At 38.5% G+C, this 25,881-nt stretch overlaps 1 protein-coding gene across 2 annotated transcripts in view; it reads right to left on the reverse strand.

Annotated features, from left to right (window-relative positions):
- PCSK2 (proprotein convertase subtilisin/kexin type 2) overlaps window positions 1–25,881 on the reverse strand; it is a 2,031,987-nt gene that overhangs the window by 902,063 nt on the left and 1,104,043 nt on the right. The window lies entirely within an intron of this gene.

Raw genomic sequence — 25,881 nt, forward strand, 5'->3', positions numbered from 1 at the left:
GGACTACACACTCAAGTGTGTTAGACTTTTCTGTGTTTATTTACTGTATTATTGCATTGTTTAGCCTGTTTCAACAAATATATATATATATATATATATATATATATATATATATATATATATATATATACTATCTTGTTTGCTCGTTTCCCACCTTTTCTAGCCAGTCCATATCCCAGGCCTTGCTTGTCTCAGGACTTTATTTTCTGTGCTCAGAGCTATCCAGACCTTGCTGTGGCAGAGGAAGCCCTACTGCCCACCAGTGTGACTGGTGAGCATTGTACTGCCTATCTAATGCTAGAGGAGTGGTCTCCAGCTCTGAAATTGTAATTTTATTAGCCTTTTTGGGCTGATTTCTTTCCCTTTCAACTTTCTGGCTTAAAAACGCGTGTGTTTGCACATTTTTTACATCGTGCAGCACTATGAGGCTACAGTTAAACTATTCCATGTGCCAGAAAGTCTGCTCTTCAAATTTTCTCTTAAAACTAGCTGGTTTCTCAGTAGTAGCACTAAAATCTGAACCCCTGTGACTAGCACTTGCTCTAGAACCTGCTGGAAAGCACTAGGAAGCCTGAAACTGATAAAAGCACTCAGCTCTCCTTGTCAATAAGGAGAAATTAATCATAGGCACTAAACAGCCTACAATTGCAAAGTACCTTGCAAAGGTAAGGGAAACAACTCTTAAACCTTACAAAAAAGCACCTAAACAGGCATGTCCAAGGGTCAACTTCCGGTGATTTCTCCTGTCCATCTGGTGAATCTGGGCATACTGGGGCAATGCAACAACTGCCTCATGTACACAGACAATTCTCTCCTCCTACCACCCAGCACTACAACCTGCGAGAGATGCACTTACATAGCCAAACTGGAAGCAAAGCTCTCTCCGGTCAAGACTGTGCTAGACAGTCAAGAGGAGAAGGCTAACACCTGCATTACACCTATAGCAACTCATAGCCCTTCAAAACCCACACCATCAACTCCCACACATAGCAACACTAACCCCACATATGCAGAGGCCCTTAACATTAACCTGCCCAAGCAACAAGGACCTCTGAAGCCGAAATGCAAACAAACACCAGTCACAACCAAAGTGACACATAGCTCACAACACCAGTGTGCCACCCAACAACAGCCCCTAAGGCAAGACAATGTACCCAACACTTTAGTCATAGGTGAGTCTATAGTCAGGCACACTGATGTCCCACTCACCAGGCTGAACAAGGAGAAAATTACAGTCAGCTGCCTGTCGGGTGCCAGGATCTGCCACATAACACATGCACTCAAGTCACTCCACAACAAGTACAAATACGACTCTGTCATTGTCCATGCTGGAGTAAATGACTTGAGATGTACCTCCCTGAACTACATGAAAAGAGACATGGAAGAACTCTTGGATCATGTGACCAAGGCAGGTATGACCCTAGCCCTGAGTAGCATCCTGCCTTCGCCCAGAATGATACCACAGTATAAGGACAAAATGATTGACTTCAACAATTGGCTAAGTTTCTGGTGTCATTCAAAGGGGATCCAGTATTTGTCTGCCTGGGAAGACATGATCGACAAACCATGATGCATTGCCAGAGATGGTCTGCACCTGTCACTCCTGGGATTCAGGTTACTGGCTAAAGCTCTTGCCACCTCTATAGTGCCTTTTTTAGGCAAGGTTCAAAGGATAAAACCACCACCGTAACAGATACAAGCATGCAAAACCTGAAGGTAATGCTACTCAATGCTAGAAGTCTAAACCTCAAAATGCACTCTCTCGAGGCACTCCTAAAAATGGAGAACATCGATATCTGTGCAGTGACTGAGACCTGGTTCATGGCTCCAGAGAGCACCCCTGCAATACCAGGCTACAATTCTTACCACACTTTTCGGCCACAAAACCAAGACCGAAACACTAAAGGTGGAGGAGTGTCCATATTCACCAAGGATATTCACACCTCCAGGCTAGTTGCCCAACACAATGCATCTGAAATTCTCCAGGTGTAACTAATACTAGGGAAGACTGCAATCCAAATTGTAGCTTGCTACAGATCCCCCACCATACCCCAAGATTCTCATTACACTTTCCTAAACATACTGGAAAATATTAAGATACAACCAAACACCCTAATACTAGGTGATTTCAACTACCCTGCCATTAATTGGGAAAACTACTCGGGTACCAACTCCTTTTCCCAATGGTTCTTGGAATTCATAAATTCCAATGCCTTGGATCAGCTAATCCATTGTCCCACCAGGGGCTCCAATATCCTAGATCTGGTCATTACCAACATGGGAGATAGATGCTCCACACCAGTGGTCACCCCCTCATTGGTCAGTTCTGACCATAAGCAAATCACCCTTGACATCCACATCCCACCCCCACCTTCTCCAAAGCCAACTTCAAGCTACTGAAGTCAGAAGTGACAAACTTCACAACACCCACGCAGACGGGATCTGGAAGTTCCACTGCAGAATCCTACACTAAGGCAGTATAAGAGCACATCCACTCATGCATGAATCGTGCCATCCCAAATAGATTCAAGATGCTCTTCTCCAAAAAAAGGAAGCCAATCTGGTGGTCCCCTGCTATAAACAAACTATACAACAGAAGGAAGAAACTGTTGCAGAAAAGAGGAAAATCCCAGGATGCCAAAAACTCCCTCGACAGCCTCAGTAAGAAGATGAGATCCCTCATAAAATCCTCAAAAGCTAGTTAAGAAAATAAAATTGCCAAATATTCCAAAGACAACCACAAGGCATTCTATAGTTATATCAAGAATCTAAATGGCAATGCTCAGATCTGCTCTGAGCTACAACAGAATGGCATTAAATATACTGATCCCAAGGATATTGTCAATATCCTGGAAGATCAATTTAGTGCCAACTTCACTCCCTTCTCACCCCCTAAAGGGCCCATCTCAATACCAAAAGATTGCCAAATTCCGATAATCACAGCCACACAGGTAGAAACAGCACTCTCCAAAGCTAAGAATACAGCATCCATGGGACCAGATGACATCCCAGGCTGTGTACTATATGAACTACAAAATGAACGGGCACCCCATCTAAGTGTCATGTTTAATCATAGCCTCACCTCAGGCTTTGTGCCCACTGAGTGGCACACAGCTACAGTTATCCCGCTCCACAAGGGAGGATCCACCTAGGATCCTGGGAACTACCATCCCATCAGTCTGACAAGCCTGATCTGCAAGGGCATAGAACACATTATCATGGAACTTATAAACAAAGACATTGGCAACCTCCAGACACTGGACCCCACCCAGTTTGGGTTTGTGAAGGGCTGCTCTTGTCTCCTGAATCTGATTGACTTCTTCGCATCAGTCTCCAGAGCTGTGGACAAGGGTGAGGCGGTCCACGCAGCCTATCTGGACCTTGCCAAGGCCTTCGACACCATCCCCCACTCTGGAATCATAGGTAAACTTACTAAGCTGGGCATAAATCCCTACGTCACTTGATGGGTTGCCAACTGGCTTACTGACAGAACCCAGACTGTAAAAGTAGCTGACTCCAAATCCAACTCCAGACAAGTGACAAGTGGAGTACCTCATGGTTCAGTCCTGGGACCACTCTTGTTTGGCATCTACTTCTCTGAAGTACAGGCCAACACTAAGGGACTCTGGCTAACAAAGTTTGCAGATGACTGCAAACTGGGAGCCATTATTGAATCCCCAAATGATGTGGATATTCTACAAAAGGGTCTTACAGAAACAGATGCCTGGTGCCAGAGCCATGGGCTCAAGCTTAATACCAAGAAATGTATAGTTATCCCCCTTTGGAAAAAAAACATGTACCCATGAACTACCACATAGGTGGCAGGACACTAAACATCGAAAGTGTGATGAGAGACTTAGGGACACAAGTGGACAGTGGTCTCACTTTCGATAACCACATCGCCACAGCAGTCAGGAAATCCTTTTACGTGGCACACCTCATCATTAAGGGCTTTTCCTCCAGAAAAAAGGAGGCCATTGTCCCACTGTACTCATCCCTCATTAGACCCATTATAGAGTATAATGCCCCATTTGGTATGTACCTCACAAGACATCTGCAACAGCTGGACAGGCCACAGAAATACCTCACTAAAAGAATCACAGGCCTAAAGCAGATGCCATATGCTGACCGTCTAAAAAAACTCCAGCTATACTCTGTGTCATATCGTCTACTCAGAGGCGATCTCTGCTTAACATACAAGGCCATGTCAAACCCTGAGCTGTTGGACATGCTCCACTTAAAGAAATCCCAATCCCTCAGAGCCACATGCTCCAGGGATCTAAACCTTACCATTACAATGAACAAAACATGCTGAAGGGATAGGTTCCTGACCCAGAGACTCCCCATACTCTAGAACAGACTGTCCATACATGTCAAGCAAAGCACCTCATTGGCCCTCTTCAAATGGAACCTTGATGATTGGATGGGAGATAGGAAATTAACCCCGGGGATCATGTCAGTCGCCCTGCTAGACAGGGGCCCAGAGAAGTAAATATTGTGGGAAAAAATTTCCAGGGAATTGTTATGGGTAGGCTTGCATAGGCCTTAGGGCCAATAGCCTAGTACCAACCTATGAACCTATGAACCTATTAGTACCTACCTCCTATATATAAAAAAAAACTTGTATTGAAACTTAAGCCTACAAAACTTACAGCTAACAATCTCACCTCTGAATACTTAAAAACAGAAGCAGAAGCCCTAGCTTATCCAGTGTCTATCTTAATTAATTGGTCCTTATCAGAAAGCTATGTCCTCACACTGTGGAAAATATCTCACATCATTCCCCTCCATAAAGGTGGTTCTTCCACTGAACTTTCCAATTACTGCCCCATAGCCATCCTTTCTTCACGTGCCAAGATACCTGAGAAATGCATCCATTCTCAAGTCCTAGACTACCTCTTAGATAATAACCTCCTCTCCAGCAGCCAGCATGGCTTCAGGCCATAGCACAGCACTACTACCACCTTGCTCTTTTTCACAAATGCTATCATTCAACATAAAAACAATGGCCTATTCTCCTCTGCTATATTTATGGATCTATCCAGAGCTTTTGACATGGTCTGTCACAAACTACTAATCTCTGTTCTCACTAATCTATCCTTTTCCCAGTCAGCTACTGATTGGTTTCACAGCTATCTAACTGGCCACCAACAATCAGTTGTCTGGCATAATGAAGAACACCAATCCCATGACAGGAATGAGCAGGACAAACCGATATAAAAGCTTCTTTATTTGTGTTAAATTCAGCCGACACGGCCCAAAAACACCACAGACAATACAGCAATTGATTCAGCCAATGCGGCCCAAAGACACCATAGACAGTTCAAAAGTTGAGCGCGCTTTCCCTTTGCCCAATGCAAAGCTTCATCAGAACAAACAAACCCAAATGAACCAATGAATATATAACTTCCTGTTCAATTAATCAATTAAATAATTGCAATAACATTCTGTGTCATATTCCGTTGACCTATACTTATGCAGAGTGTGTACGAATCTATTACTTTGAAAAATGTATATTTAAAATCAAATGTGTATAAATAGCAGAACATTTAAAATGTTCACGAAATGTTGTTAGAAACTATTCGCTGAACCAAAAAACAGTTCCGTTGTATATAACCTAAATTGCATAAACATTAAAATTGTAAACAACATAAATTTGAGTCAACAATAATCCTAATGTATAAAATCAAAAAATCAAAAAAGGCAATATTCTTTAAATAGTTAATGTTACAATATGTGCATAATAGAGCCAATAAAACCGTACAAAGAAAATAATTCAACATGTATCTTAAAAATACATAATTATACTTAATATGAAAATATGACAATATTCAAAAAACTTTTTATTAAGTAATAAGTTATAACTTAGCCTGCCTTAATTTCAAAACACTATTGATACTAATGTTTGAGAGGAAGGAGATGCAAAAGATGTGTAATGTTAATTCTAAAAAGGGTACTTACAAATGCGGGATGTGCCGGCAGTGTGAGTACATATTACAACAACGGGAAATTTGGATTCCTTCTAGAAGAATTAAACTTACAGCTTCAAGACATTTTAATTGTGCCACAAAAGGAATTGTTTACATTGGTATATGCATAGGTTGTAATAGTTTTTATACTGGGAAATCAACACGTACTCTTAGGAAAAGAATTTATGAGCACATTTATGAAATTGACAAACAAAAGGAATCTAATGCGTTTTATAAACATTCTTTATTTTGTAACAATATGAATATAAAATTTGCTGTGATTGAACAAATTAGTATTGATCCAAGGGGGGTAGCTGGGAATCAAGAATTGAGTTCCATGAACTCTTTTGGCAGCTTAAAACTGATGCCAGCAAGCCCCCAGGTCTTAATGCCAACATTATTATCAATAGTGTTTTGAAATTAAGGCAGGCTAAGTTATAACTTATTACTTAATAAAGAGTTTTTTGAATATTGTCATATTTTCATATTAAGTATAATTATGTATTTTTAAGATACATGTTGAATTATTTTCTTTGTATGGTTTTATTGGCTCTATTATGCACACATTGTAACATTAACTATTTAAAGAATATTGACTTTTTTGATTTTTTGATTTTATACATTAGGATTATTGTTGACTCAAATTTATGTTGTTGACAATTTTAATGTTTATGCAATTTAGGTTGTATACAAAGGAACTGGTTTTTGGTTCAGCGAATAGTTTCTAACAACATTTCGTGAAAATTTTAAATGTTCTGCTATTTATACACATTTGGTTTTAAATATACATTTTTCAAAGTAATAGATTCGTACACACTCTGCATAAGTATAGGTCAACGTAATATGACACAGAATGTTATTACAATTATTTAATTGATTAATTGAACAGGAAGTTATATATTTATTGATTCATTTGGGTTTGTTTTTTCTGACAAAGCTTTGCATTGGGCAAAGTGAAAGCACTTTCAACTTTTGAACTGTCTATGGTGTCTTTGGGTCGCATTGGCTGAATCAATTGCTGTATTGTCTGTGGTGTTTTTGGGCCGTGTCGGCTGAATTTAACACATATAAAGAAGCTTTTATATCGGTTGGTCCTGCTCATTTCTGTCGTGGGATTGGTGTTCTTGGTTTTAGTTAACATTTCTTTAGGATTTTTGTCTGGCATAATGACCTATCTCCTTGACTTTCTATAACACTAGCTGTTCTCCAAGGTTCCATCCTTGGTCCCCTACTATTCTCACTCTTCATCAATGATCTATTCAAAGCCATCAAGCACGCTTCTTGTATACAGTATGCAGATGATGCCACTCTCATCTTCTCAGCCCCAACTATACCTGAACTTCACAAGATCACACAGGAAGCCTTTTCATCTGTAGAAAGCTGGGTATCTAATACCCAGTTATTACTCAACCCAAGTAAGACTGAACTCTTTATCTTCCAACCCACTAAATCTAACCCAATTATCCCCCACTTTAATATTGTAGCCAAAGACAATACCATCACCTCTCCAACAGAAAACACCAAACTACTTGGTGTTGAGATTTTGACAACAATCTCAGATTTGACACTCACATTTCTCTCACGATAAAAAAGGTTCACAAAAAACTAGGTGCATTGTACAGAAACAAATAATTCCTCACCAAGACAGCTAGAATTTCTGCTGCCAATTCCCACCTAATCTCCACTTTACTCTATGCCTTTTCTATACTTACCTACCTTAGACAAACAGAAATAAACCAGCGTGAGGCTTGCTATAATAAAAGTGCTAAGTTTGCCACTGGTACATCTTATCGCAGCCACCACTGTATCTCACTTAGAGAACTTGACTGGCTTGAACTTCCTCAACTTCTTCACTTGAATCAACTCTCTCTCTCACCCACAAGTTAGTAAACTATCCTCTTAAAGTCCATCTACTTCACAACTTTTTCCAGCCCTACTGCTCCATGAGACCACTACGGTCCAGCAGCAAAAATCTACTTCTAGTCACCAAATCCAAGAACTCAGAGGGAGAAGCACTATTCTCCTGTGTCATATCCAGATTATGGAACAACCCCCCCCCCCCCCATAACCACACTACCTTTATTCAATCACTTCACGACTGCACTAAAATCTCACTTAAAAAGTCTCTGGTTATGCCCATGCATCAATCCTGACTAATAACCCTCCTTTTACCTCCCCTTCCTCTCCCCTCCCCTAGCCACCCTGCCTCACACCGTCTGATCATTGCATTCCTTCCTTTGCAGGCTCTGGCTCACCCTTTACCCTCCCCTTCCCTCCTCACTCAATCTCTCAGACCTGTTATAACATGCTTAAGTACCTCACTACATCTCAACTCCAAATACATATCCAACTGACTTACACCTACCTTCCTCTCACTACCATGTATACTACTCACTCAGTCTCCTCGCTTACTCCTCTGTCTTCGCCTTTCATCCCATTAGCCCTTCTAGCTTGTTCCACCTTCATGTAGAGCATCTACTTTATATCTGTTTAAGTTTAGTGAAATATTTGTATAAAAGATTTAGGTTTATGAGTTTAGAACAGTATCCGTTTCAGTTTAGTACTATCTGTATATACATCCTACCTTTATTCCTAGCCTTTAGCTAGATATTGCTATATCTGTTCATTACTATGTTTCATATTGTATGTATAGCTAATGTTTGCTGCAGTATGTATTATTTGCTATTGTATGTATATTCAATTGTTCTTCATGTACTCTGCTGCTCATTCATTGTTCTGTGGAGCTTTTATCCCTGAGCCTTCGCTGAAAAAGGACCTGTGTCCAGTTGGAATTTCCAGGTAAATAAATACATTTAATTTGCATTTTGTAAAAGTAAGTATTTGGTTTCTTAAATAATGCAGAAAATAAATTTTATCACAATGCCTCATAAAATAGGGCACCTTCTGAGCGCTCATTAAAATTATTATAAAGGGAGAAAAAAGCACTCCACTGGCAAATAAACTTATGCAAATTAGATGTCCCAATAGACCTGTCAGATTAAGTGTGTACAGTAGCCAATCAGGGACACCTTTCCCCATGCACTTCCCTCCCATCATCTGTAAAAAGGGAATTCCAGACTCATTCCCCTCAAAACAAAGATCTGTAAAACATTTACTAACACTCTGATGCATTATTTGTGGAATACAGCTGGCTTTTGATATTATCTGTGCAGTACAACTTCTAGGAATGTTTTTCAAGATTATTTTATCCAACTGTCATTGTTTCTTTTTTCCTTTCATGTAGCATGCAAGCAGAAAGGTTGGATAAACAGAGTCCTTCACAGATAAAATGGGACTTTGCAGGTTTCTACAAGAAGGACATGACATTTGTTTTCATATTGACAAAAGCAGATCAAAAGTCAACTAAATACTATTTTGGGCTAGTATAGTATCTCACTTCTTTTCCTTGCTAGCAAGATACTCTATCAACCAAGGCATTCTTCTTGTTCAGTTGGAGTATAGTTTACTCATAGTAGATGTAGCATCCAAGGAGAGGAATAAACCAGCCCTACAATCAATTTCCAATAAAATCTGTCAATTCATAATCAACTCCCGTTCTTGAGAATTCCACTGACAAACATTGAACAAGAAAAAAGAGTTGTTCAGTTTTCGGCATTTTTTCAGTCTTTTAGAATGGTGACTTTCAGGAATTCAACATTTTATAGTAGAACTATATGTGGTAGATTATACGGGGGTTCAGGGGGCTTCCCCTCCAGAAAATATGTTTTTTTATTTTTGTATTTGCTTTCATTGTTTTACCTGTCAGTTTTTTATGATAGCTATTTTGGGATTCATGCTTTAGTGCTTTCGATCTAGTCTAGGTGAAGCATTTCTAATGATGGAGTGGAATGTTTCACCAAGCTGAATACACCACATGTCATTGTGCAGAAGGTAAATTGAGACTGCAATTTCACACTCAGCTATAAATCTGACTGGAATGTTAACTACTACACGGCAAGGGTGTGCGCATTTGGCCTACCTCTTTATTCCTTATTTGGAACTGTTATTTGTAAGAATTCCTAGTAAATCCATAATCAAAAATATAAGTTTGGCAACTATGACAAGCACTGCTTTTTGACGATATTATGATATATTTCATAATCCCAACAATGCTATTACAAAAGTGTTAGATATAATATTAGACTATACTAATGCCTCCTAATATAACTTTAATCAATAAAAGTCCACTATATTAACTCTATACAATTCGGATGGAAAAATAAATCCTTCACTTAAACTTTCATAAGCATTTCAATAAATGAACTGATGTTCCTTGGCATTAGGTCATATTTTATAGTGGTTCTTGTATTACTGTAATAATATGATTTCAAAGAGTCCACAATATTTTTTCAAGTAACTTAGCAAACTTAATAAACAGAAACATCTGATTATAGAAACTTAAGCAAAAAACTGTTGTCTGAAGAATTTTCACAGAGTATAAACAAAAAAAATGATCAATTTCAATAATTGGCTTCATTTTTGGTGTCATTCAAAGGGGATCAAGTTTCAGTCAGCCTTGGATGACATGGTCGACAAACCTCGCTGTTTTGCCAGAGACAGTTTGTACCTGACACCACTAGGCTTTCAGCTGCTGGCAAAGGCTCTTGCCTCTCTGACTGTTCCTTTTTTAGGCAAGGTCTCAAAAACTAAATTGCTGATGTGAAAATCGCCAGCCAAAACAAAATAAGGGTTATGCTGCAAAACGCTATGAGCTTAAACCAAAAACTCCACACCCTGGAAGCACTTTTATCACTGGAGGATGTAGATGTCTGTACAGTCACAGAAACCTGATTCAAGGCCTCAGAGAGCACCCTGGCCTTGCAAGGCTATAATGCCTTCCACATCTTCAGACCACAAAACAAACGTGTGAGAACCAAAGGAGGTGGTGTTTCTATATATATATTAAAGACAAACTTCACCTCCCGATTAGTTAGACTGGACAAATCTATGAAGTTACTCCAAGTTCAGATTACTGTGGGTAAGAACCCCATTTGAGTCATAGCTAATTATTGATCCCCCTCCGTGGATCATGATGTGCATGAGGCCTACTTGACCAAACTTAAAATGTGAGTTAGCAAAAGTTCCTTGATTTTGTTAACTCAAATACCCTGGAACAAATTGTTCAAACCCCAACAAGAGGAACAAATATATTACTAACATGACAAACAGATGTACCACCACAACTGTTAGACCCTCATTAGTTAAATCTCACCACAAATCAGCCACCTTCAAACTGGCACTAACAGCAGAACTCACAAAGGGTGAAATCAGACTAAAAAACTTCACCAAAGCAACTATACCCTCCTAGGGGAAGGTATAAATGCATTTTAAGCCCCACCCCCTGCTAGAAGTGGTAACTACATCAAAGGTCACACTAAAACCCTCAGCTGTTCCAGAGAGAATCAAAGCCAAGCCACAAGTAAAAAGAAGCTGCCATGGTGGATATCCAGCATCAACAAACTTTACAACAAATGCAAAAAGTTGCTGTCTAAGAAAACTAAGGCAAGGCCTCAACAATAAAAAAAAACACCTTCCTCAACAGGCAAATAAGACAACATGTAAAATCCTCTAAGAGTGACTTTGAGGAAAACTTAGCAATTGCAGCCAAGGATAACCGTAAGGCCTTTTATAGCTGCATACATAGCGTTAAATGTTGGACTCATGCATGTGCCAAGCTAGTGACTAACAGTATCTCACACACTGATCCTGCAGAAATAGCAAACCTGCTAGCAGACAGATTAGTCGAAAATTTCACTCCCTTATCCTCTCCAACCTTATCACAAACTGTGCCCCTAACTCCCACCCCCCCCACCCTACATATCTGAAGAGCAGGTCATTAAAGCCTTTTCTAACACAAAAAACACAGCCTCTATGGGACTAGACAGCATCACAGGCTGTCTTCTAAAAAAAATAAAACAAGAACTAGCATCTCCATTAAGTATGCTATTCAATCAAAGCCTAACCACAGGCTTTGTTCCTGAAGAATGGAGAACAGCAACAGTTATTCCTCTCCACAGAGTTGGCTTAGCAACAGACCCAGGGAGGTATAGACCCATAAGTCTGACCAGCCTCATCTGTAAAGCCACTGAATGTATCACCATTGACCTCATAAATAAAGACATAGATGACCTCCAAACCCTGGATCTGATCCAATTCAGCTTGGTCAAGGGCAGATATTGCCTGATTCTTCAAAAATGTTACTAGGGCTACTAATGAGGGCAAATTTGTGCACACAGCATTCCACGACTTGGAAAAGGCCTTTGACACAATCCCACACTCAGGGATTACCAATAAACATAGCAAACTAAATGTAAACCCTTTTGTTGTAAGACAGGTTGCCAACCAGCTCACAAACCGGTCAAACACAATAAAGTGGGTGACTCCACATCAACCAGCAGACCTGTCACCAGTGGGGTGCTTGCCACAAGGGTCTGTGCTGGACCCCTACTTTTTGGTATATACTTCTCAGAAGTTCAGACCAAAACTAAAGGACTGTGGCTGAATAGGCTACCAATTCATGTGAAGCACAGCACCTCTATGACACTGTTCAAAAGGAACCTGGACGAGTGGATTGGACACCATAAATTCTTACAGGGGATAGCACCCACAACCCTCCTGGAAATGGGCAGTCATTAACTAAATACAGTCCCATGTATTGACTAGAATATCTATGGTATTACACTGGAATGAAACAGCTAGGCTTGAAATTACCTCTGTGCTGATAGCCTAGCAACCTCCTATGATCCTATGATCCTATTTATTTGAATTAAACTGCTGAAAGTGGTACATGGACATACTAACAATTATGCTGCATGCTCCATGGAATGCTCATAGCCTGCATTTTTGTTTGCAGAGAGTGACTGGGAGAGTTATCACATTTGCTTGTTAGCCCTATAAATTCACTAAAGGCATCAGATGTAGTCAGTGTATCCTGGAAGATAGTTCTAGGTTGATGAGTAGAAAAAATGCAGTAGTCTGCAAACCATGTTAGAAGCCTTCTCATCTCTCACCAAATAGATGCCTCAGTCACTGTACTGTGATTTAATATAGTAATACAAAGACTCTACAGGCCAGTCTGAAAATACAGACAGATGGCAGCCTTGTTTTGCCCCTCTCTATATTTGAAAAAGCCCTAAGGTTGCATTTCTAGTTGTCACTTATGCCAAATGGTTATTATATTATTATTATAGAGATGTTGGCTCCAGTCCACAAAAAAAAAATAATCATCCTCAGTCCCAAATGTGATAACATAGACAAGGAAGTTCCATTTCAAGAAGTCTAAGTTTTATTAAAATCTATGAAAAGTACTTCTGTGGGTTTAGGAAAAACTGACATAGCTATAGTCTGCCTGTAATGAAAAATGTGAGCTAGTCTGTATTTTTGTAATTCACAGTGATGTATATGCAGAGCTGCAGGAAGGATGAACCATATTATTTTTAATGTATTTTGCAGAAAGTGTGAGATCTTGACAGAGTGAATTGAAGTATGAGGGAACCCATGTTTCAGCTTTTAAAATAATTATATTCTTAATAACAGCCTCTGGTACAAAACAGGAGAGAAAGTGGGAACGTTTATAGCAGAGTCCTAGTTGTGCTAAGTTGGTTTGTATTGCTTTTTCAGTATGTATTCTAAATTGCTAACTGGGATGCAAGATAAATCCTGAATAGCTGTACTGTCCATCTCCAAATATTTGTAAAGATGGTCTGCAGTTTTTGTTGCACATTTGTAAAGGTGTGCCTTGGTGTTAATGGAAGGATGCTGTCAGCATACACACAGAGCCAGTCCTAGACAGAATGGAGTCCAACGTGAACAACTCAGAAGTATCTATGAGAAAAAAATAACAAAAACACAAAAGCAACACAGATCAAAGGCACAACAGAGCAGGGGAGCCACAAAATACGCCAAAAATAAATTTTATTCAGAAATCCACATGAACACTTTTAAAAACAAATATTAGTTAAGCTCTTTCATCTCTGTCAAATCAGAGACTTCATCAGAACAATAGTACTCATGTCTACTCACATTTTAAAACTAGCAAAACACAATGGTACTGCCCCTTGTTAACCTAACTAGCCAACCAACTAAAGACCAATTGCATATGCAAGTATTTCACATCCATGCCTTTAAAATCCTACTAACTTAAAAATAAATATAAGTTAAAAATCATAAATATAATGGATTTACTAATAGATATCAATGTAGGTTTAACATCATATACAAATACAATTATCTAAAATTGCATTTAATAAATAATAATATAATATAACAATTATAACAAAATACCCTATGAGGAAAAATAGCTAAATAAATAAATAACATTTTATCTTTCCATAGCTTTCAATTTCAGGAAACATGATAAAAGAAAATGAATCATTCAAACCAGGCCACTGTGTGGCATTAATTCTTATGTGCCACATTGTTTCCTGTCTTTCTAAATATAGTGTCCAAGGGCCTCCCCTTATATCTGGTTCTAAAACTTTGAAAACAGTAAATTTAAAAAAAATGGTCGCTGAATTCCATACAATGCTTAGATAGTGCATTTGTCTCTTTCTTAATCTTTATGTCTCTAAGATGCTGGTATATATATGGTTTTTCAATTTCCTCTCCATTCTACCAATATAAAAACAAGGACATTTCATACAAAAGGCACAATACACTATTTTTTCAGTATTAAAAGAACATTTTTTTGTTTAACCTTACTATCACATTATTAACATTAAAAATACACCCCTCACGAATATAAGGGGCAATAGTGACAAAAACCACATTTATTCATGCTTCCATTATAAGGTCCTTTAGGAGCTGTTTCTAAAATATTCTTAAGGCATCTCCTTTGCTATAAACAATGGTGAGTGTCTCACCCACATATTGTCTAATATCCTTCTTATTAGACATTACTACCCAGTTCTTAAATAAGATATCAGCTATTCTTTTACTTCTAACTATTAAAAGTTGTAATAAATGCTCTATTAAAATGATCATTATTATTATTATTATTATTATTATTATTATTATTATTATTATTATTATTATTATTATTATTTTGTATTCCAGGCTCAACCTCATCCAAGTAAGAAATCTCATGAAATCCAATACTGTGAGTGAACTTTAGGAATGTAGCTGTTCCATTAACATATTCTAAAAATTCATGAGAGCTCTCAGCTAGATGAATAAAATGCTGTTGACAGCAAGTGTGTAACTTGAGTGGCTGATATTGCAAGTTGTATACAAAATATTACAAATGTAATAGTTACTGAGTTTACAGTGACTTATAAAAGTTGGTTAAAGACCTAGAACCTAAGGAATACTACCACTATAAAAATAGTTTGTGCTGAAGAGTTTGCCATTTATACCTTTTTTAATAATGGTTCTAGAGATATGAACATGTGTTTGAAATGTGAGGACATGATTTGATTCTGTGAAAAGGCTCCACCCACTGGAATTTACAGTGCAATCTTCCTGATCTCCATTGGAGTGACTGAGTTAATGTCTAATTACATCTCTTAGTAAGTTTCATAAAAAAATAATCTTGCTATCTAGTACTCCCAGTAATCTCATACTAATGTATCAATTTCACCCAGCAGAATGGCAGTTTTCTCCACTTCATGATCTTAAAAAAATACAGTAAAGTTTTGATGACTGTTTTTGTCAAAACTTTCACTTTAACATTTAGTGATATCCTAAAATTATGTCTGTACTATCTCAATATACCATTAATTCTTAACCTCCTGTGGATGTTATCTGTCATGAACATTTCTCAAGCTGAAGGTCCACTGTGTCATAATCAACCTGTCATGCTATGATACAACCAAACTCTTGTGTGAGAAAGTAAAGTATGGGAAAAGCTGAATGTTCATTATCACTTCTGTCCTGAGCTGAGAAATTATCACAATGAGGGAAATAAGATATTGTTCATAGAACAATTCCACATTAGTTACTAATGATATGATATCATATAAATGAAAACTATTGAATGACACATTGTTTATTTATGCCAAATATAGAATTAAAAAGCATTTGCAGAGAATGGTGTTCATGAAATGCTGCATAATAACATTTATTACCACTGCTGATATATCCAGATAATTGCATTGATAGATATTATTTTTAATACCTTTGCCATTTTGTTTTGAGAACACAGCAATCTATGGCCATTCTTTACAAATAACATAATAATTTCTAATTTTCTGATTCTGATGTTAATGGGTGGTTGTTACCAAGGTAATGAAATGTCCTTGTTAAGTTGAAGTTTTCTTTATCTGCATTTTCTTTATCTGCAAAGAAGTGTCTGAATGCAAAATGGCAACTATATTTAGTAAACTATCCACTGCTGATTATTAATTAGTGACATGTTAATCATGCAGGTTAGCTACCTTGTCACGATCTTCACATTTCATATCATAATTAGAGCAGAGAAAGCTGTAACACTTGACATTTATTCCATGGGCTCTGCATATTTATTGCCTTCATTTATTGTTTTACTTACTACTAAGGGGCATAATTAGCACATTAATCTCTTTTTGCATCACACTAAGCCCTGAGACATTTTCATTCTTCAACACGCTAAGAAAAATATGAAGGCTCCTGAAGCTTAGCTCCATGGCATAGAGGAATAAAGGACTATGTCCCAGATGTCCCAAGCTTGATAAGCCTGGGTAGCAGGGGAAGTGAACATCCTGGGGAGAGGGAAGCAGTTCATCCTGCCACACATCTGATGAAAACAGGAGTTTGGGACACTGCCAGCAGTGCATAGGAAGGGATGATAACCATAATACTCATTAACTGTTTTGGGGGAAAGGGAAGAGAAAAATAATGAATACAACTTAGTAATTTGTAGAAACTCTCAACTGCAGGGTAAAGCGTCAAGTACTGTAGTTAAAAAAAACTAAGAGAATCACATTTGATGTCAGTGACCAGGTTTATTCCACAAAGTCAGAGTCATCATGAATGGCACTGTAGTTCAAGAAAATGAGTTATTCTGACAGAGCTGCACATTCTGTATGTAGGTGCTGATAAAATACAAAGCCATATATGCAGTTTTTCAGAACGTTGCATTTAACACTAACTTACACTGAGTCGAATTGTCACCAATACTAAATGGATGTTGGACAATCTGGAACCTGGAGACCCATAACCTTCACTAATTTTCTCACAATTTTTGATTTTATTTATTTAAAGTGTTAGTTATAAACCTTATTACATCTTTATGCCAAAACTACTCCAGTATAAACAAATGCGTTCTTCAAACCATTTTAAACATGCTACATTGCGGTTAGTACAATGCTTTGGTCTCATAAAGTTTGTAAATAAAAAGCATGTCTCCCACTGTGTTGACAAATCATAAATAAATCACAAGTAAAGAAACCACATCAACTTCGCACATGTATTAATTTCTTTATATATACCATTAAGATTAGCATTTTTGATTTTTCACATATGATGGAGTTCTTATTAAAAGTTTACTTTTTTCAGTAATCTTTTTTGATCAAAATATAGATAATGTCTCCCCAATATAACTCAGGGTATCAGAGAGACCACAGCAAAGTACTGACCCATGAGTTTGATATGCATATAACGAAAGATAAGCATCAGGATGTTGAAGAAAAATGGCTGGGTATCATGGCAAGACTTATGGCGTGAATAAAACATAAATTCCTAGAAAGAAGATTTAACAATTGAATTTGATCTAGTGCTGCAAAAATCATATATCTAAATAATGCCTGAGTATATCAAAATAAAACAATAATTTCCTCATTTGATCACAGTAGAGAGGGGTGTCAGCTGGCAAGCAAACCTTTTTCTAAATAGATTGCAACAGATGACTAATTGTCCTCTGGAAAATGGAGCTGTCAAAGGGCACTGAGTGTAGGTCTGGATGCATCAAATCCTTTTTTTAAATGTCTTCATTGGTGACCTTTGTTGATGGCCATGCAGTAGTTGATTTGAACCTTCTCAAGACACTATTTCTTCAACAATTAGAATCACAGGTGTACACTAGGCTAATGAACACTAGGGGCCTTATAGCTGTGCAACCCAAATATGATTCACAGGTTTGATTTATATAAGGAGTAAATTACGGATTGCCTCAGTCCATCAGGGACACAGGCTTCTGACCATGGGTGAATTTCCAGCTACTCATCCATCGGTCCAAGTTGTGCTTAAAGAGGGATAGGGAGGAACTTTGCTTCAGTTGGATGGGGAGCTTATTCCAGAGAATGGGAATTCTCTGAGAACATATTTGTCTCTCCAACATGCCCTGCTTATGTCACAAGCAACATTTAGGCCTTTTAATCTTGTAGTTATGATGCTGTTTGTTTTGCAGATGTGCAAAGAATTCATCAAAACAGGGTCAAGGGATACCTTGTATGCTAGGCAAAGATCACCTCTCAGAAGTTTTCAAGTTTGCATGATACCAGTTAAACAGACATGGCTTTGAAGCAATCAGTATAGGATAATGTTTTACTCCCTGCATTCTATTTGCAAGGAACCTTTGAGGATGTTCCATTTGTCGCATGTGTCTAGTCAGGTATATGCTGAAGAAGGCATTATACTCTATGATGGGTTTGAAGAGGACTGATTACAGTGGTATATAATGGGTCTGAAGAGGACTGATTACAGTGGTATATAATGGGTCTGAAGAGGACTGATTACAGTGGTATATAATGGGTCTGAAGAGGACTGATTACAGTGGTATATAATGGGTCTGAAGAGGACTGATTACAGTGGTATATAATGGGTCTGAAGAGGACTGATTACAGTGGTATATAATGGGTCTGAAGAGGACTGATTACAGTGGTATATAATGGGTCTGAAGAGGACTGATTACAGTGGTATATAATGGGTCTGAAGAGGACTGATTACAGTGGTATATAATGGGTCTGAAGAGGACTGATTACAGTGGTATATAATGGGTCTGAAGAGGACTGATTACAGTGGTATATAATGGGTCTGAAGAGGACTGATTACAGTGGTATATAATGGGTCTGAAGAGGACTGATTACAGTGGTATATAATGGGTCTGAAGAGGACTGATTACAGTGGTATATAATGGGTCTGAAGAGGACTGATTACAGTGGTATATAATGGGTCTGAAGAGGACTGATTACAGTGGTATATAATGGGTCTGAAGAGGACTGATTACAGTGGTATATAATGGGTCTGAAGAGGACTGATTACAGTGGTATATAATGGGTCTGAAGAGGACTGATTACAGTGGTATATAATGGGTCTGAAGAGGACTGATTACAGTGGTATATAATGGGTCTGAAGAGGACTGATTACAGTGGTATATAATGGGTCTGAAGAGGACTGATTACAGTGGTATATAATGGGTCTGAAGAGGACTGATTACAGTGGTATATAATGGGTCTGAAGAGGACTGATTACAGTGGTATATAATGGGTCTGAAGAGGACTGATTACAGTGGTATATAATGGGTCTGAAGAGGACTGATTACAGTGGTATATAATGGGTCTGAAGAGGACTGATTACAGTGGTATATAATGGGTCTGAAGAGGACTGATTACAGTGGTATATAATGGGTCTGAAGAGGACTGATTACAGTGGTATATAATGGGTCTGAAGAGGACTGATTACAGTGGTATATAATGGGTCTGAAGAGGACTGATTACAGTGGTATATAATGGGTCTGAAGAGGACTGATTACAGTGGTATATAATGGGTCTGAAGAGGACTGATTACAGTGGTATATAATGGGTCTGAAGAGGACTGATTACAGTGGTATATAATGGGTCTGAAGAGGACTGATTACAGTGGTATATAATGGGTCTGAAGAGGACTGATTACAGTGGTATATAATGGGTCTGAAGAGGACTGATTACAGTGGTATATAATGGGTCTGAAGAGGACTGATTACAGTGGTATATAATGGGTCTGAAGAGGACTGATTACAGTGGTATATAATGGGTCTGAAGAGGACTGATTACAGTGGTATATAATGGGTCTGAAGAGGACTGATTACAGTGGTATATAATGGGTCTGAAGAGGACTGATTACAGTGGTATATAATGGGTCTGAAGAGGACTGATTACAGTGGTATATAATGGGTCTGAAGAGGACTGATTACAGTGGTATATAATGGGTCTGAAGAGGACTGATTACAGTGGTATATAATGGGTCTGAAGAGGACTGATTACAGTGGTATATAATGGGTCTGAAGAGGACTGATTACAGTGGTATATAATGGGTCTGAAGAGGACTGATTACAGTGGTATATAATGGGTCTGAAGAGGACTGATTACAGTGGTATATAATGGGTCTGAAGAGGACTGATTACAGTGGTATATAATGGGTCTGAAGAGGACTGATTACAGTGGTATATAATGGGTCTGAAGAGGACTGATTACAGTGGTATATAATGGGTCTGAAGAGGACTGATTACAGTGGTATATAATGGGTCTGAAGAGGACTGATTACAGTGGTATATAATGGGTCTGAAGAGGACTGATTACAGTGGTATATAATGGGTCTGAAGAGGACTGATTACAGTGGTATATAATGGGTCTGAAGAGGACTGATTACAGTGGTATATAATGGGTCTGAAGAGGACTGATTACAGTGGTATATAATGGGTCTGAAGAGGACTGATTACAGTGGTATATAATGGGTCTGAAGAGGACTGATTACAGTGGTATATAATGGGTCTGAAGAGGACTGATTACAGTGGTATATAATGGGTCTGAAGAGGACTGATTACAGTGGTATATAATGGGTCTGAAGAGGACTGATTACAGTGGTATATAATGGGTCTGAAGAGGACTGATTACAGTGGTATATAATGGGTCTGAAGAGGACTGATTACAGTGGTATATAATGGGTCTGAAGAGGACTGATTACAGTGGTATATAATGGGTCTGAAGAGGACTGATTACAGTGGTATATAATGGGTCTGAAGAGGACTGATTACAGTGGTATATAATGGGTCTGAAGAGGACTGATTACAGTGGTATATAATGGGTCTGAAGAGGACTGATTACAGTGGTATATAATGGGTCTGAAGAGGACTGATTACAGTGGTATATAATGGGTCTGAAGAGGACTGATTACAGTGGTATATAATGGGTCTGAAGAGGACTGATTACAGTGGTATATAATGGGTCTGAAGAGGACTGATTACAGTGGTATATAATGGGTCTGAAGAGGACTGATTACAGTGGTATATAATGGGTCTGAAGAGGACTGATTACAGTGGTATATAATGGGTCTGAAGAGGACTGATTACAGTGGTATATAGTGGGTCTGAAGAGGACTGATTACAGTGGTATATAATGGGTCTGAAGAGGACTGATTACAGTGGTATATAGTGGGTCTGAAGAGGACTGATTACAGTGGTATATAGTGGGTCTGAAGAGGACTGATTACAGTGGTATATAATGGGTCTGAAGAGGACTGATTACAGTGGTATATAATGGGTCTGAAGAGGACTGATTACAGTGGTATATAATGGGTCTGAAGAGGACTGATTACAGTGGTATATAATGGGTCTGAAGAGGACTGATTACAGTGGTATATAATGGGTCTGAAGAGGACTGATTACAGTGGTATATAATGGGTCTGAAGAGGACTGATTACAGTGGTATATAATGGGTCTGAAGAGGACTGATTACAGTGGTATATAATGGGTCTGAAGAGGACTGATTACAGTGGTATATAATGGGTCTGAAGAGGACTGATTACAGTGGTATATAATGGGTCTGAAGAGGACTGATTACAGTGGTATATAATGGGTCTGAAGAGGACTGATTACAGTGGTATATAATGGGTCTGAAGAGGACTGATTACAGTGGTATATAATGGGTCTGAAGAGGACTGATTACAGTGGTATATAATGGGTCTGAAGAGGACTGATTACAGTGGTATATAATGGGTCTGAAGAGGACTGATTACAGTGGTATATAATGGGTCTGAAGAGGACTGATTACAGTGGTATATAATGGGTCTGAAGAGGACTGATTACAGTGGTATATAGTGGGTCTGAAGAGGACTGATTACAGTGGTATATAATGGGTCTGAAGAGGACTGATTACAGTGGTATATAATGGGTCTGAAGAGGACTGATTACAGTGGTATATAATGGGTCTGAAGAGGACTGATTACAGTGGTATATAATGGGTCTGAAGAGGACTGATTACAGTGGTATATAATGGGTCTGAAGAGGACTGATTACAGTGGTATATAATGGGTCTGAAGAGGACTGATTACAGTGGTATATAGTGGGTCTGAAGAGGACTGATTACAGTGGTATATAATGGGTCTGAAGAGGACTGATTACAGTGGTATATAATGGGTCTGAAGAGGACTGATTACAGTGGTATATAATGGGTCTGAAGAGGACTGATTACAGTGGTATATAATGGGTCTGAAGAGGACTGATTACAGTGGTATATAATGGGTCTGAAGAGGACTGATTACAGTGGTATATAATGGGTCTGAAGAGGACTGATTACAGTGGTATATAATGGGTCTGAAGAGGACTGATTACAGTGGTATATAATGGGTCTGAAGAGGACTGATTACAGTGGTATATAATGGGTCTGAAGAGGACTGATTACAGTGGTATATAATGGGTCTGAAGAGGACTGATTACAGTGGTATATAATGGGTCTGAAGAGGACTGATTACAGTGGTATATAATGGGTCTGAAGAGGACTGATTACAGTGGTATATAATGGGTCTGAAGAGGACTGATTACAGTGGTATATAATGGGTCTGAAGAGGACTGATTACAGTGGTATATAATGGGTCTGAAGAGGACTGATTACAGTGGTATATAATGGGTCTGAAGAGGACTGATTACAGTGGTATATAATGGGTCTGAAGAGGACTGATTACAGTGGTATATAATGGGTCTGAAGAGGACTGATTACAGTGGTATATAATGGGTCTGAAGAGGACTGATTACAGTGGTATATAATGGGTCTGAAGAGGACTGATTACAGTGGTATATAATGGGTCTGAAGAGGACTGATTACAGTGGTATATAATGGGTCTGAAGAGGACTGATTACAGTGGTATATAGTGGGTCTGAAGAGGACTGATTACAGTGGTATATAGTGGGTCTGAAGAGGACTGATTACAGTGGTATATAGTGGGTCTGAAGAGGACTGATTACAGTGGTGTATAATGGGTCTGAAGAGGACTGATTACATTGGTATATAATGGGTCTGAAGAGGACTGATTACAGTGGTATATAATGGGTCTGAAGAGGACTGATTACAGTGGTATATAATGGGTCTGAAGAGGACTGATTACAGTGGTATATAATGGGTCTGAAGAGAACTGATTACAGTGGTATATAATGGGTCTGAAGAGGACTGATTACAGTGGTATATAATGGGTCTGAAGAGGACTGATTACAGTGGTATATAATGGGTCTGAAGAGGACTGATTACAGTGGTATATAATGGGTCTGAAGAGGACTGATTACAGTGGTATGATTACCTTTCTGGACCTTGTGCCTGTGCTTATAAGCTGAGCAACATAGAAGGATTTTCTTACTATCTTGGACACATGTTGGTCAAAGGCTAGGTTACTATCTAAGTAGGTTCCCCTATCCCTAACTAGTCAATTAACTTTTAGGGGTGTTTTATTGATGACACAGTTACTTGGGGGGTTTGACTTCCCAAATTATACTATAATGCATTTCTTGGTATTGAGTTTTAAGCCATTGCTTTAGAATCTAGCGTTTATCTGTATTAGACCTTCCTGTTGTTTGTTCTCATCTTACAGAGATTCAATAACTGCTCCCAGTTTGCAATCATCTGTGAACTTGGTTAACCAGAGGCCTTTGATCTTATTGCAAGACTGTCATCTGGTGGAGCAAATGTTGTGGCATGCAGCATTATGCAGCGTGCCAATGAAGAAGCAGTGCTTATAAGCAGTAATCATATTTGGCATGTGCTGGACTTCATAAGTATCTCACTCTCTCTTTCTCTCTCTCTCTCTCTACTGTTGTAGGAATATTTGCACACAAGGTTGCTACAAGGGGTTACTGGGATTGTGGTCAATCAAGAACCACATTGGCTGCCTGAGAGATGGTTTCACGTAACTGGCTTTTACTCATTGGGAAATGAATGGGTCAAACAATTAAAAGAAGGATGATGGTCAGCATGTGTGGTGTATGGAGAGAAAAACACCTAGAAAGGAGGAGCTAACCAGCAGAGACTGAGAGCTTACAAACTAATAATTTAAACAGAAGTTTCTAGTGTAAGGACATGCATGCAACTTCTTACAAGTCCTTTTGATAGTTCAGAAGTCACAGCGGGTTAGTCTGTTAACATAACTTTGGAAATAAGTAAATATTAATGAATGAAATGGTGCTAATTGAACATGCATATTACAACCTAAAACATGTTACGAATGAAGGTATTATATTGTTTAACTTTTGAATCCATAGGAGATATTACATTATCCCTTACTTTTTCTTACTAAAATACCAAATTTGCTCATTCAAGTGTTCAAATGCAGTGTTCCTGTCGACTGTTTGAGGGTGAGGACTTATTTCTATATATATAAAAGACAAGAGTTTTTCTTTTTTTTTTTTTTTTGCAATTTTTGGGTTGCAAGGAGAGGATATCCATCTGTGACAGCATGGCATGCTCCACTAGTTGTGGTTCAGGTTCATAGACGGGAGATGTTCACTATGCCAGCACAGAAAATCCCTATGATCCAAGATCCAAGACATGGGGCAGAATATTTACTTATGGTCGTACAGAATTCCCCATGGGTACTGATTTGAGCTCATGAGTGGAAGTTGTTCATATGAGTAGCATGACACTTCCTTTGAGTCTTCTTGCATCTTCGGTCAACTGTGAATCTTGACACCTGGTTGTAAACCTGCCAGCTGGGGTCGACAGCACCTCCCCTAGTTATTTGTTATCCAAGTGGCTATGAGAGGTTTTTGAAAAGCTTAGAATCAGCCATAGCTGCAAAAAAGTATGATTGTTTAGGGTTACAGCCATAACCCCAATGTGCTCACATAGCTATTACTGACCAACGTCTGCAGGGTGGAGTGACTGTGTCTCTGCCTTGGTTTCCAAGGAAGCAACACTGCCCTGCCTAAAACAGCTGTCACTATGAGCTCTCACCAGAGCCTGAGGAAGCACCAAACACTAACCTACATGTCATTCCTATCCCTTCCTTCTAAGAGTAGTGAGTAGACAAAGATCTGCCATTCCTCCTTTCACCCATACCCGATCCAACAAGTTTCTATGCTGCTTATTAAATTTGGGTAACCATAGTCACAGTTTTGGTTTTATTATTTTACACCAGTGGAGTTTGATGCAAAAGACTTTTTTGTGGACAAGATTGGATGATTAGCACTTTCTTTTTGGTGATCTCATAAGAGCTCGACATGGAATGGCCAATAATAAAGTCAGTATAAAGTAAAAAAAATAGTGGAAGAAAAGTTCCCATGTTAATGTCATAAGTTAAACAGCACAGTAAAATTCTTAAGCTTACATACAGAATTATTAAAGACATTATATGTCTGAGATTATGCTCATTTATAGACAAATTGAAGTAAAGAACTGAGAACTGTGATTTGGAACACTGAAAATGTCAATATAAAAATGTGAGAACATACTCAGCAACAATATCCCTTATACTTGTCAATACTGTGAGCAATAAATACTACTGGCATGAGCAATAAATACTACAACTAGAAGATTTTATTATAGTCATAAGCCCTCCAACAAATGTCATAGCACTGAATAGGAGTCCAAATTTGTGTAATTCCTTTGCAAACTTATAAAATTACAGGTCATCATATTAGCTCAAGTGATTGAAGTATACCACAAAGATTTCTGAATTTAACAGTAAAAATTGTTAAGATATGCCTCGGATTTCAGATTTTTTTCTATGTGTTCTTTCTAGCTACACCTACAGACCATCA

Source organism: Protopterus annectens, chromosome 1.part2 (assembly GCF_019279795.1).
Source record: "Protopterus annectens isolate FY-2018-M chromosome 1.part2, PAN1.0, whole genome shotgun sequence".
In the NCBI taxonomy this organism is placed as follows: Eukaryota; Metazoa; Chordata; order Ceratodontiformes; family Protopteridae; genus Protopterus; species Protopterus annectens.